This window comes from Rousettus aegyptiacus, unplaced genomic scaffold (genome assembly GCF_014176215.1).
Source record: "Rousettus aegyptiacus isolate mRouAeg1 unplaced genomic scaffold, mRouAeg1.p scaffold_m13_p_10, whole genome shotgun sequence".
NCBI lineage: Eukaryota > Metazoa > Chordata > Mammalia > Chiroptera > Pteropodidae > Rousettus > Rousettus aegyptiacus.
In genome coordinates, this window is record NW_023416285.1 from 79,656,695 (window position 1) to 79,671,988 (window position 15,294).

The 15,294-nt window shown below is 35.3% G+C and overlaps 1 protein-coding gene across 11 annotated transcripts in view; it reads left to right on the plus strand.

The window, feature by feature from the left end:
* ZNF438 (zinc finger protein 438) overlaps positions 1–15,294 on the plus strand; it is a 157,216-nt gene that overhangs the window by 35,789 nt on the left and 106,133 nt on the right. For 10 of the 11 annotated variants that reach the window (XM_036228059.1, XM_036228065.1, XM_016160108.2 and 7 more), the window contains exons 2-3: positions 1,055–1,114; positions 11,356–11,493. The gene's annotated coding sequence lies outside the window, so the exon portion shown is untranslated. The remainder of the gene's footprint in view (positions 1–1,054; positions 1,115–11,355; positions 11,494–15,294) is intronic. The other variant, XM_036228063.1, reaches the window with a different exon arrangement.

A 15,294-nucleotide genomic window follows, 5' to 3' on the forward strand; every position in this document is an offset into this window, starting at 1 on the left:
TAGGATGCTGGCATCATTTAAGTGTGAATTTCTTCCACTAGTAGAGCCAACAAAATAACAGCTGCCACTTAACTTTGACTATGTAAATAAGATAATTTGTAATCAGAGCTGAGTAAGATAAATTTAAAGAACAGTCATTTGATCTAATTGAAAAGTCATGCTTTATAGAGTAATATGTAAAACATCTCCATATACTTTTCTTAAATTGAGATATTCAGGCCAGTCATAAGCAAAAGCAGCAGCGCTGAATATTTCTTCCACTTTCACTCAGGACCTAAGGTGTTACCTGTCCCTAGCCACTCTTAAGTGCACTTCCTTTTTCTGTAAATGGCTTGGGTGCCATCTTTGAGGATGAAAGGTCAGTTATAGCCCATCCGGAGATGCTCAGGGTCTTTCATATTTAACCATGTGTTAAAATGTCATCTGATTTCACTACATATGCCTCTTATACTGCCCAATGAGATCATGGCAGAGCCTGGAAGTAGAAGTCCTGGCTTATTATAAGGTTACTGTAATAAAAAATCACGAGAAAATGGAAAATCCAGGACAAAGAATCAGTTGGGCGGGCCAGTGGGACAATGGGCATAAATTGTGACTGTGTCAGGCAAACTGACACACATGGACACTTTACCAGACACACGTTTTTTCAAAAACCTCCTAACCCCAAACTCTTAATTACTATTTTCCTGTCAAAAAAGACTGTGCCCTGAATGTGATTCACTTGTTTATGACTAGTAATTTTCACAGCATTATGCACATGGAAAAGAATGTGAAGCATTCTTCTTAGTCAATTTTATTCATTGTGGCATTTTTTTCTAGAACATTTTCTGTTTCTCTTAAAACTTTTACTAAATTTTGCATGCCCGCATTTTTAAACTAAAGACATGTAATTTATTCAGGAAATTATTCTCCCTTAAATTAGTTCTTTTGTTATATTAATTATACAGTAATTAAAAATGAAATTTGGGAATGAAAGAAAAGCAGTTTTTACATATATTTGATACAACCAGATTATCTGAATATGATTATAATAATACTTTATATTCTATTACAGGATTAATTACAAGGATTTACCACATATCCTATGACCCTTTACTGGAGCCTAGAGAGATAGGTAAGTGAAAAGCATTTTTCGAACAGCTATTTCTGAAACATTAAATAATTTGATCTTTAGATTCCTGACAATGTAGGCAATGGAGCATATCTTACTTCACTGATTTACCTCTTTTTCTCCTTAAGAAAACATTAGTAGAAATGGCATGTTTACATGAATCTCGATGTAACATTTCCCTAATATTCAATAAACATTTTCCAGGGAGCAGTAGGTTTATTTTCTATAATAATTATAATGAAGACATTTTAATGAGACTCAAGTTTGACATGTTATAAACCTTATAGCACTAAAAATAATCATTAAAAGCAATGTGATACCCTGGATTGGACCTTAGAACTGAAAAAAGCCATTAGTGAAAAAACAGGTGAAACCCAAATGATTTCAAAAATGTGTTCAGATCAAATGAAGTCTGTAGCTTATTTAATAGTAATGTACCAACATTAGTTTCTTAATTTTGATAAAATCATGGTCTGTAAGATGTCAACTTTAGGTGAAACTGGGCAAAAGGTATATAGGGACTCAGTAGTATCTTTGTAAAGTTTCTGTAAATCTAAAATTATTCCAAAGTAAAAGTTTATTTAAAGCAGAAAAAACGAAAGTCTATTAATTTGAAAATTATAGTTTATAAGTAGCTTTTCTGTGTAGTAGTTTGATAAATTGAAATTATTAATTACCTTTAAAAATCCCGATTTCATGAAATAGAGATGTAGGGAAATATGTGAATTTAGATTTCCTTTTTAAGTTCATAGGAAGTGTTGAATTTCATTTTTGGGACATCAGCATGGTGTCTGTGAACACCTACTTGTACTTGGCTACAGCTTTGCTCTGATTCCTTTAAGGTACCTGTGTGTTCTTTGGTAGTTTAGTATAGCACATTCTATTAACACGATCAGGCCCTTTAAACAGTTCCCAGAACACTGTTTCCCCCCTTCCCCCCCCCCCCCGCCCCACCTCTTTTCCTTAATGTACTGTTAGAAGTGAAAAGGCCAGTGATGTGACTCAGTGGTTTGGAGCTGAGACTTTCTTAGTGTAGTTTTGAGCTTTTAGGTCAAGTACTAGACACAGTTGACCTATTGTTAAATGGTATGAATAAAGATGAACATAACTCCTAAATAGACATTTCTGTAATATATCTAAAATAATTGATTGCTGTCAGATAATAGAAATTCTCAGTTTCCAAAATGAACTCTAGCAGTATAACTCTTAAATTTCTATAAATATTAAAAGACTATAAGAAGAGAACTTTGTAGTTTGCTGAAACTATTACATAACTTTTCATTAATAAAAGTAAAATAGCCATGCTGGTCTTATAAATGATTTCCTGCTTCTGTTGCCAACTTTAAACTTAAATTTAATAAAAGGGAAATAGAAATACATTATAGTTAACGGATATAGACATCTAAAATTAGAGACCCAGGCCTGAATGACCCTTGCAGAATAATTGTTAGGCTTGGAGAGTTCTGTTTTGCTTCTTGTTTATTCCAAATTGGTGTTATCAATCTTATGTTAACAGAATTTGCATCCTTACTTCTTAGTTATGTAACATAACTCTGCCAACCTTGGTAGAGAAGTTTAGGAAAATTGAGTTTTTTTCAGTACAAGTTTAAGTTCCATTGATCATATAATAGTTCGTGCATTAAAAAAACAAACAAAAAACTTTTTTCTTCTTCTATGCTAGAAGAGCATTAAAAGTGTTGTTTTTAGAGACATGCTTTACCATTCAGCTGACAGTCATTTTGTGGTCATCTAAAGTATAAATGAAAATAGCTAATATGTATAGAGCACTTTCTATGTACCAGACACTTTATTTACAATGATCTCATTTAATCTTCACGAACACTTATGAGATAGTTTAGAATTCCCTTTATAGTTGAGGCTGGGGGAGTAACAGAAGTCTCCAAGGTAACCCTGAGGATATGGGGCAGAAAGAATGAGTGTTCAGTATCTATAGTTCATTATGTTACCAGCCTCCAGCAAATCCTGAGTCCTTGGAAACACGGTAATCTTCAGATTACTTCAAATCATCTGGGTAAAAAGGGTGTCTGATCACACTGGGTGACCTGGAACAGATTCCCCTGGGGTAACTAGTCTGGATTAGAGTCTTCTGTTCTCTGGTCCAGCCTTGATCTGGCTCATTCTACAGTTTCCTAACATGTCAGTTGTTCTCTGTCACCTGATTAATTGCTGAACACTCACTCATTGTGTGCTTCATTGATCACATGCCAACAACTTTTGGCAGCTCTGGGGAACATGATCTCAACATGCCTCCTGGTCAGTGTTGGGCAACTAGAAGTTGTTAGTTGGGGTGAGAACTTGGATCCAGAAGCTAAGATACATGCCAGAGACCAGGCGTGGAGTAATTGAGCAGCTGACACGTGAAATGCAGCTATCCAGACTCAGTCAATAGGCAACAGTCAGAAATGGAATAGGCACATGATTTTGAAGAAGATTATGATGGCTGGCTATGGACTTTGTAGTTAGTAGATATAAAATAATTTCAACTGCTTTTTCAGGAAGAATAAGTTACCAACTTATTCATTAGAGTGCTCATTACATTGAGCAGAAATCTATCCCTCTGTGACTTTCCCCATTGGTTCTAGTTATGCTATTCTGTAGCTTTAAATCTCTGGTCCTTTTTACATTTGAAAGCATAATATGCACATAAAATTTCAAAATCTCCCTTTCTATCTCTTCTTCATAGTGTCCAAAAAGTTGATCACCTTCTACATTTATCCTCTATGTGATCTCATGTGATGCCTTGCTTTAAATGCCACCTATTCTCCCAAATTTACTTATTTTTACCTTGATCTTCCATTATTTAAGACTCATATCTATGTCTGCCTAGTCAATATCTCTATCTGAAAGTCTGATAAACATTTCAAGGTTAACATGTCTGAAATAGAACTCTTGAACTCTTCTCTTAAAATGTGTTCCTGCCTCCTTCTTCTTCATCTCAGTAAATGGTCCATCCAGATTGTTCAGGCCAAAACTAAAAGTCTTCTTTGACTCCTCTTCCTAACCCACATCCAGCCCATCAGTAAGGCTTATATGTCTGCCTTTCAACATACATCCCAAATTCCCTTTAGCTGCTGCCACTCCCCACTATTACCCTAATATAACTTATAATCACTGTCGTAAGTTACCTAGATGATTCTAGTAACTGGCTTTCTAACTGGCCTTCCTTATCCCTCCTTACCCCTCTCCATTCAGTTTTCCACATAGGAGCAAAAGTGTTTGTTTTTTTCTTAAACGTTAAGTAGTTCCTGTCATTCCCCTGTTCAGAACCTTCAGTGGCCACCTGTCGCAATCAGGATAAAACCCCAAGTTCCACCATACTTTGCATGTTCTGTCTGATGACATTATCTTCTACCATTCTGTCTTGCTCACTTTGCTCTAGCCACAATGCCTTCTTGCTGTTCCTTAAATTCTCCAAGTCCCATTTGGAATCAGCTAAACTCCTGCTAATTCCCTATTCTACAATCCCATTCCAACCCGTTGAGCTTCTAGCCTGGTACCAGTGGAGGTAGATTTAGTGAGAAGAAAAGTACATATCCAAGATTCTCTAGCATATGTAATAGGAGAGGTTGTGCTATGAATTTTCCAACTATAAAATATTCAAAATTTCTGCAATTTGAATTGCTTTCAAGTGTAAGGTTTAGAGCTATAGAAAGATAGAACTAGATCAATGGAGAGAAGTTAGAGAGATTTCTGCTCAGTTTAATGCACACTATAGTGAATATATAGGTAACATATCTGTGGGAAAATAGGACAGTGATTTCTTCATCACCGACAGTGTACAAGTTGAGGTGATGACCTCATGGGATGTTGTGGAGGAAAATTGGGCTGGAGTAGAAGAGGGGAGAGTTGATGTCTAGCATCTTCTCAATGCTGAGAATCTTCTTTTTAAAAAATCTTTATATCTTTCAGAATCTTCTTTTTTCAGAGCAATTATTCTTAGAGTCCTCCTCAGATTCCTTCTCTTGTTTTTGTATTGAGAAGCTTTCACCAATTTCACCAATGACGTATAAAGCATTTCTAGGTGAAGTTGCTCCTATTTGAGATGAAGGAAGAGCTAGTATCAAGATTGATTTCTGCTCAGATTGGTCAAGTCCCCATCTAAGGAATTCACTTTGAGGCATTTTTAGTTCTCTCATTTTTTGTTTAAACTTATTTTGATTGATTTTTGGTATAAATTAAGCAATATTTACATACGCAAATTCCTTAATAGATTTTAGTTATTAACCAAAATTTACTGAGTTTCAGAAGTAAAGAACATGATATTTGGACATAGCCTTTGGTCAGAGTTTGCTACAAATGGAAAATTCACCTTATCCTTGCCCTTATACCAGAAGCTCTATGAGGATTAGTGACCATATTTGAATGCTTCATTGAGAGTCAAATGGCCATGTCCTCATCCATCCTTAGAAAGGTAAAAATACGATTTAAGTAATAGAGAACTTGAACTTACAAGTGCTTTTAATTAGACCTGAATAAGGCTATTCATGCAAATTCAAGTTTCTTATAACTGTTGAACTGTGGCACTTGGAATTAATGATATAGGAAAAAATGATTTTCAGGGCTTCTGTGATACTTAAGTACTTTATTTTTGATAGCACCTAAATAACAGGATGACACATCTCACAGTTATCTCTAGTCACCAGGGCCTGCCCAATGCCAGCATGTGCTTGACATACAATATAAAGTCAGTGTTCTGATGAATATGCTGTTCTGACTCTCTAAGAAAGGCCTGAGCCCCTTAACATGTTTTCACCTTGAATCTCTTCTTGTAGAAACTATCTTCTCTCCCTTTCTGACTTTGCTGCGCTCTTTCCCATTATTCCTATCTCTGTCCTTCAGATTGACTCCTCTTTCTTCCTGGCTCCTGTTTTGACTTCACCTCTACAAAACTACTGCTCTGACCCAAAATAAACAGTTTGGATTCTCTCCTATATTGATAGTCCTGTCTCGACCTGAGCCAGGGATCCTCCTAGGAGGTAGGATAGTTGTACATCCTTGATTCTAAAGGTAACATAAGCATTGCACATGTGATGGTTCTTGACCTCTTGCACCTAGGAAAACAAGATTAATTTTTGCGCCTGGCTTTAGCAGAAGACTAACATATCCACACTCCTTTTAAAGCCAATAATGAAGTAATCAACAAGGCAGTTCTCAAATGTAGTGCACTTCTCTCTCAAATTCAGCTCTTTGGAACCAGGGATGAAACGAAAGAGGCTTTTAAGCTACATACAGATATTTGGAAAGTTCAGACCTTAAAATGGTATATGAGGTTCACTTAGAGCCTCTTTATCTGTTTTTCCCTTCATGATAATAGCAAACACATAAATAACACTGTGTTGTAAGTGCTTTATATATTTTAGCTAACTTAATCCTCACAGCAATCTTATGAGGTAAATACTAAAATAATCCTCATTTAACGGATGAGGAAATTCAGTCTTGGAGAGGTTACATCACTGCCCATAGTTACACAGCTTGTTTGGTCAGAGCTGGGATTAAAACTCAAGTGGATAACCACTTAATTTTGATCCTTAAGTTCTTTAACTCATCATTTTAAGAAACCTGGTTAACTGGTTTCTTAGACCATAGCAGATTAGAAGTTTCAAATTTAGAAGAGAGTATAATGACTTAGGATTCCCACTTTAATGTGTCCCTCCTAATAAAATACTCAAGAATACAAATATATGTGTGCAGGGACCTCTATATAGTGTTATCATAGCAAAATAATTATCATAGCAAAATAATTGAAAATTATACAGAAGTCCAGTAATAGGAGAAATGGTTAAACTAGGGCACTGCTTTGCAAATTATACATACATATATATATATATGACTCACCTGGATATCTTGCAAAAATGTAGATTTGATTGTGTGTAGTGTGGCCCAAGAGTGTACATTTCTGATGAGTTCTGAAGTAATGCTGATGTTGCTGATTGGTAGACCTCACTCTGAAGGACAGATCTGAGACTAGGGTGAGATGAATGGGCCACGTGGTGCCCCTATTTCAGTCTGTGTTTTTAAAGACTATTCAGTGACTCTCAGTTATGCTTATAACATAATTAAGAGGAAATTGAAAATGATGTCTGCACTATTATCTCAAATTAAGATTTTTTGTTTGTAATTATGAGATATATATATATATCTCATAATTACAAACAAAAAATCTTAATCTCTCTCTCTCTCTCTCTCTCTCTATATATATATATATATATATATAAAAGGAGACATGCCAGAGTTAACAGTTGTTACCCTCTGAGTGAAAGGTTTCCAGATGGCATATATTTTCATCTTTATATATTTGGCATTTTTCAGTTTTCAATAGTGAGTCTAATAATTTTCTAGATATTGTTTATGACTATTAAAAGTGTTAAAACTTTCAGGTAACTATATACTCAAACTTGGTTCACCATAGCCTAGCTTTGGAGGAAACATTTGCTTCCTGCCGCCCACCTCTCTTCAACTTTATCCAAAGCATCTATTCATTTTTCTTTTCTCAAATGTATAAGCTTTTTTAATGTTTTCATGAGGGCTTCAGTTTAGGACTTCAGTTAGGGCATATGCCAACATAAATAATAAAGGGCTACTATTTTTGAGAATAAAGGTAATGAAATAAATACTTTTTATGAATAATTATGGGATAAATGTGGAAAATCCCACTTTTCAATATTTACTGATATTATTACCTATTCAGTGTAAGTGCCTGGAGAGGCAAAATCTGTGTTTTTTGTCTTTTTTTGGTTTTTGGTTTTTTTTTTTTTTGGTATTCAGTTTCTAAAAAATGAATATAAGATAAGTACTCTTTACCTTGCCTTCTTCTCTACTAGAATCTAGAAGTGAAGTATCTGACTTTCACTATGGAGCAGGGAAAGCGGTAATAAAGAGGCAGGATAGAAAAATATGATTCATTTGAAATCTCACCATCCTGGAGGGGAGGTTGTTGGGAAGAGAAGGAGTTCCTGAAATATATGTAAGGGTGCTCACAGGGATCTGGCTGAATACCAAACTGTGCATGCGTAGACTGAATCCCAAAGAAGCTGGCAAGGACAACTTGAGAAATGAAAAATTACCAGGTCACTGTAAGATTGAGCCCTAAAATAAAGGTTCTTCTACACAAGTCCTAAAAGAGCTTGAAGCCAAGCTTCAAAAGTCATATTAATCCACCAGTAACTTAACTGTCTGCCAGAAGAAGTCCAACACTCTTTAAACAGATGCGACGAAATCCAGCACTTAGCAACATAAAGTTCACAGTGAATTGCATCCAATCAAGTAAAAAGCAGGAGAAAAATCCCATAACTAGGGGACAATAGAAAGTAGACCCTGAAATGACAGAGATGATAGACTTAGCAGACAAGTACATTAAAATGGCTGTTGTAAATATGGTGCACATATATAAACAAAATGAAAAATGAAATAGAAGATATGAAAAAGAAAAACTAGAACATCTAGATATTAAAAAGATAGTAACCGAAATGAAAATTTTACTAGATGAGATTAAGTACAGATTAGATCTTTCAGAAAAGGTCAACAAACTTAAAAACATAGTAAGAATTTAACCAAAGGCATAAAAGAAAAGAGAAAAAGATGAACAACTTGGTGTCCTGAAGGATAATAAACATGGATCTAAAATAAGATTTGGAGAAAAGGTGAAAGAAAAAGATAAATAAATAATGGCTTAAATGTTCTTAAACTGAAGAAAAATAGAAAGCTGCACACGCACATGCACACTCACACACACATCCCAAGATATACCATAAGAAAATTGCTCAAAATCAGTGATAAACAGAAAATTTTAAAAGTGGGAAGAGGAAAAAAAAGGACATTACATAAAAAGAATGAAGTTAAGAATGGCAGCAGATTTATCATCGGAAACTGCATACCAGAATGCAATTTAATGGTATTTTTTAGGTGCTGAAAAAATTGTCAAGCTACTATTCCATAGCTAATAAAAATGTCTTTAGAAAATAAAGGAGGAAGAACTAAGGGAGAAATAGGAACTTTTTTAGGCAGAAACTAAGACAACTCATGACCAGCAGATCTACATTATAAAAGGTATTAAAGGAACTTTTTCAGCCAAAAGAAAAATGATACCACATGGAAATTTGGATTATAAAAAGGAATAAGGAGTGGTAGAAATGGCTCATATGTGGATAAATATATAAATTTTTTTCTCCTATTTTAGTTTCTTTAAAAGGTAACTGATTATGTAAAGCAAAAAATAATAAGTGTCCATTTAGTATAGGGTTTATAACATGTAAAAGTAAATGAGTGACAACAATAGCTCAAAGATTGGGATGTGGAAAGGAGGCTTACCATGGTAAGGGTCTTATACATAAGAACATAGTATTTTCTGAAAGTAGGCTGTAATAAGTTAGAGCATCTACTAAAAATGCTTTAAAAATGACTTTTAACTAATAAGAGTGAAATCCTAAAAAACAATTGAAAAGAAGGGGGAAAATGAATAAAGAACAGATGGGACAAATAGAAAACCTACAACAACACGGTAGAGCCATATCCAGCCGTATCAATAATCACATTAAATGTAAATGATCTACTCTAATTATAAGGCAAAGTTTGTCAGATTGTATTTAAAAAAAAAAAAAAACTAGAGAAAAATGTGTCTTGTCCCCAAGAAACTCTCAAAATAAGTTAGAAATAAAAGGGTGGAAAAATATGCAGTGTAAGCACTAATTATAAGACAGCTGGAGTGACTATTTTACTATCAAAGTGGGCATCAGAACAAGTGATGTTAATAAGATTAAAGAGGCACACTTCATCATGATAAGTGGCTCAGTTTATCAAGAAGAAATAATAACCTTAGATTTAAATGTAACTAATATTACATCGCCAAAATATATGAAGCAGAAACTGATACAATCGAAGGGAGAAATTGACAAATCTTTCATTATAGTTGGAGATTTCAACACCCATTTCAGTAATTGATGGAAAAAGAGAATATCAGGAAAGATATAGATATGCTTAACAACATAATAAACAAAATGGACTTCATCGACATTATAGAACATTCCACTCAATGTTTAGGAAGAAATACATTCTTTTCAAGTGCACATGTAATATTCACCAAGGTAGCTCACCATATGCTAATGTGTAAAACAAGTCTGATTAAGTTTAAAATGACAAAAATTATGCAGAGTATGTTCTCTGACCACACATAATTAAATTATAAATCAGTATCAGAAAGGTATCTAGAAAATCCTCAGTATATGTAATTATATCACACCTTCTAACACATTAGTCAAAACAAACAGATAGGGAAATTAAAAGATGTTTTGATGTGTCTCAGGGTGAAAACACATCAAAATTTGTGGGATGTGTCTAAAGCAGTGCTTAGACAAATATTTAACTTTAAATGCATATATTAGAAAAGTATAAAATAAATGATCTAAAAATCACCTTAAAAATCTAGGCAAAAAAGAGCCAATTAAAACCAAAGTAGAAGGAAAGAAATAAACGGAAGAACAGAAACAAATAACAGAGATAATCAAGGAAACCAATGGGATCTTTGAAAAATGAATATACTTCTAGCTAGTGTAATTAAGAAAAATAAAGAGGAAACACATGTTACTAAGTATAATACCAGGACTGAAAGAGGGGACATCATTACAGATAGTATAGAAATTAAAGGTATATAGAAGCAATATTACAAACACTTTTTAGAAATAGGTTCAACAACTTTGATGAAATGGATCAATGCCTTGGAAGACACAAATTACTGAAATTGACTCAAAGAAATATAAAATTAGAATAGCACCATATCTATTAAAGAAGTTATGTTCTGCCCAGTCAAGATGTTGGAGTAGGTAAACACTGTGCTCACTTCCTCCTACAATCACATCAGAATTACAACTAAACTATAGAACAACCATCATTGAGAATTGCCTGAAATCTAGCTGAACAGAAGTCTTATAACTAAGGATATACATAAGATGCTGTGTCGAGACTGATAGGAGAGGTAGAGACATGAAACGGACTGGTCCCACAACCACATGTTGTGGATAAAAATTGGGAGGGATATCTCAAGGAGTCTCCCCCAAGGAGAGAGAGATCCCAGCCCCATACCAGGCTCCCCAACCCCAGGTTTGTGCCAGGGACAGAAGTTCCTGTAACTTCAGACTATGGAGGGCTGCAGAAGTCCCAGGTGCTTAGACAAATATTTGGGCTCATGCACAGACTTATTTGCTGATAGATTCACTTGTTCTGAACTACAGCACTGGAGTAGCAGCTCGATAGATGCTGGGGACATACAAGGAAGAACTGAATTGCCTGGCTTCAGGGCAAGAGCTGACGTGCTGGCAGAAGCCACTGTTCCTTTGTTGAGTCCTCCCACCACCAGCCTGCAGACACAGGTGAGTGTTGTATCTGAGTCTCTATAAACCTGGTTAACATTGTTTGCCCTGTCCTGGTGATCTCCTGAGACCTGGCCCTATTCAACTTGCAGACCCACCCAAGCCAATTCCAATAGCTTCTCCATACAGACAGTCCTTATTGGCTCATGCTATGGGTTTCCCTAAAAATTCACAAAGTTTCACAAACCCCAAACAAGCAGTGTCTGGCCTCAGTGTGCCCCCTACATCTTGCTAAGCAGCAAGCTCAGCTTTAGTGGCAGCCAGTCTTGGTTTGCAGCTTAATTTCTCCAAGGCACCCCCAAGCTTAGCATAATTGGCAACCATCTGCAGATCACTTTATAGCTCATACCAAGTAGCCTTGGGTAGGTCCCAGGCTATGGCAGACTTTGGCATTCAGCAGAACCTCTCCCACCTGATGGCAAACTTCAGACCACAGCAGAGCATTATCCAGCCAACTTAACAAATGATACACCCAAAGGGTGGTCTTGGCAAGCACCAGAGCCCTGCTAAAATGAATCCTCCTCCCTAGGGTTAACTCTTGCACAACAGCTCTTCTACTTTAGTCATGGCCAGTGCTCACAGTCAATCATCCTAAGGGTCAGTCCCTCCCATTGAAGTGCCAACAGCAGTCAAGGCTCAACTACAACTGGAGGGCATATACCTCTCATACAAAGGACACGCCTGGAGCATGAGGCTCAGGAGACCAGAAAAACTGCACCACTGGGCCCCATAGGACACCTACTACTTACAGCCATTCTACCAAGCCCAGGAGACATAGCAGATCTACCTAATACATAGAAACAAACACAGGAAGGCAGCCAAAATGAGAAAAATGTCACAAACAAAAGAATAGAATGAAACTCCAGAAAAGAAATAAACAAACTGGAGACAAGCAATCTACCAGATGCAGAGTTCAAACACTGGTTATAAGGATGCTTAATTATCTCATTGAGAACTTTAGCAAAGAAATAGGAAACAAAAAATGAGATAGAAAACATGAAAAAGAACCAGTCAGAAATGAAGAAAACAACTGAAATGAATACTACATTAGAGGGAATCAACAGATTGGATGAAGCAGAAGGCCAAGTCAGCCATTTAGAAGACAAGGTAGCAGAAACCACCCAATCAGAACACCAAGAAGAAAAAAGGAACCCTTTCCTCCCCACCCCCCCCGCAAAAAAAATGAAGCTAGTTTAAGGGGGCTTCTGGAACAACATCAAATGTACCAACCTTTACATCATAGGGGTACCAAAAGGAAGAGGGAACAAGGAATTGAAAACCTATTTCAAGAAATAATAACAGAAAACTTCCCTAACCTGGTGAAGGAAATAGACATACAAGCCCAGGACACACAGAGAGTCCCAAACAAGATGAATGCAAAGAGTCCCACATCAAAACACATCATAATTAAAATGCCAAAGGTTAAAGACAAAGAGAAACTTAAAAGCAGCAAGAGAAGGCAATTAGTCATCTACAAGGGAGCTCCCATAAGGCTGTCAGCTGATTTCTTAACAGAAACTTTGCACACTAGAAGGATGTGCATGTAATATTTTAAGTGATAAAAAGCACAGACCTACAACCAAGATTATCCAGTAGTGCTATCATTTAGAATCGAAAGAGAGATAAAGAGCTTTCCTGACAAGAAAAAGCTAAAGGAGTTCATCACTACCAAACCACTATTACAAGAAATGTTAGAGGGACGTCTTTAAGTTAAAGAAGAAGAGAAAAAGCTCAAAATTATTAATAAAATGGCAATAACTGCATATCTAACAACAATTATTTTAAATATAAATGAGTTTAATGCTCTAATCAAAAGACATAGGGTAGCTGAATGGATAAGAAAATAAGATACACACACACACACACACACACACACACACACTCTCTCTCTCTCTCTCTGCCTATAAGAGACTCGCTTCAAATCAAAAGATACACGGACTGAAAGTCAAGGGATGGAAAAAGGTATTTCATGAAAATAGAAAAAGCTGAGATAGCAATACTTAGACAAAATAGACTTTAAAACAGGCTGTAACAAGAGACAAGAACCAGTAATTTCACTTCTGGATATTTATCCAAAGAAACTCAAAACACTACTTTGAAGGGACACATGCATCCATATGTTCTTTGCAGCATTATTTACAGTAGCCAAGATATGGAAGATGAAAGCAACCTTAGTGTCCATCAGTAGATGGATGGATAAAGAAGTGTGTGTGTGTGTGTGTGTAATGAAATAATTACCCAGTCATAAAAAAGAATGAATTCTTGCCATCTGCAACAACATGGATGGACCTAAAGAGTATTTATGCTAAGTGAAATAAGTCAGACAAAGACAAATACTATATGATTTCACTTATACGTGGAATCTAAAAAACAAAACAAACAAAACAAGCAAACTTATGGATACAAAGAACTTTTAGATGGTTGTCAGATGGAAGGATTGGGGATGGGTGAAGGAATGGGGATGGGTGAAAAAAAGGAAAGATTAAGAAGTACAAATTGGTAGTTACAAAATAGTTCTGGGATGTAGAGTATAACATTGAATATAGTCAATAACATTGTTAGAACTATGTTATAGTGTCAAGTGGTTAGATTTATCAGAGCAATCGCTTCGTAAGTTTTATAAATATCTAATTGCTATGTTGTACACCTGAAACTAATATAACATTGTATGTCAATTGTAATTGAAGAACAAAAGCTTATTTACAAAATGAAATTATATTTCTAGTTAAAAACCTTTCCACATAAACCAAAGAAAACTATAGCTAAAAACAAAAGAACTTTAGGCCCGTATATATTTTAATTGATAAATTCTATCAAACATTTAAAAGAGAAATAATTCACAAAATAGAGAAAGAAGGAAAGCTTTCCAACTCATTTTAGGAGACCAACATTATGCTAACATCAAATAAGATAAAGATATTGCAAGAAAAGAAAACAGAATGAATATCTTTTATGAACATAGGTAAAAAAAAAAATGTAGCTATAAGGAAATCAAATCCAGCAGTATATATTTGAAAAAAAAAAAGGGGTTGCTAGGGATACAAGGCTGCTCTAACATTGGAAAATCCACTAACATAAGTCATCACTTTAACAGAAAAAAGAGAAAAAAGATGTATGAGTCAGTCAGTAGTTGCATAAACAGCATCAGACTAAATTCAACAGTCATTCATGATAAAATCTCAGAAAACCAGAAACAGAAGCAAACTTTCTCAGCTTGCTAAAAAGCCATCTACACCTAGTTTGGCTAAAATGTCATTTAATGTCAAAAGATAGAATGCTTTCTCCCTAAGATAGGAAACAAAGAAGGTATGCCCACTCCCCTACCTCTGTGTCTGACATTGTAATGGAAGTCCCAGCCAGTATAATAGGCAGTAAGAAGAAACACATGGCATACAGATTGGCAAGGTAGAAATGACTCATGTGATAAAGTACATGACATGTTCACATATAGAGGAAATGCTAAGAAGTTTCCAAAAATTTACTGGAATTTGTAGTTGAATTTAGCTGAGTTACAGGACATAAGGTTGAGATACAGAATCAGTTGTATGTGTATGTACTAGCAATGAAATATTAGAAAATGAAATTTAAAATTTAAATGGGAATACAAAGGACCTAGAAAAGTAAAACAAAGATTGACAAAAAATAGTATTAGAAGGTTTTCAATACTAAATTTCAAGACTTCCTCTACATTTTAAAGCTTTAAAACTACAGTAAACAACATGGTGTTGGCCTAAGGAGGACATATATATTAATGGAATAGAATAGAGAATCCAGATATATAGACACATACACACAATGGTC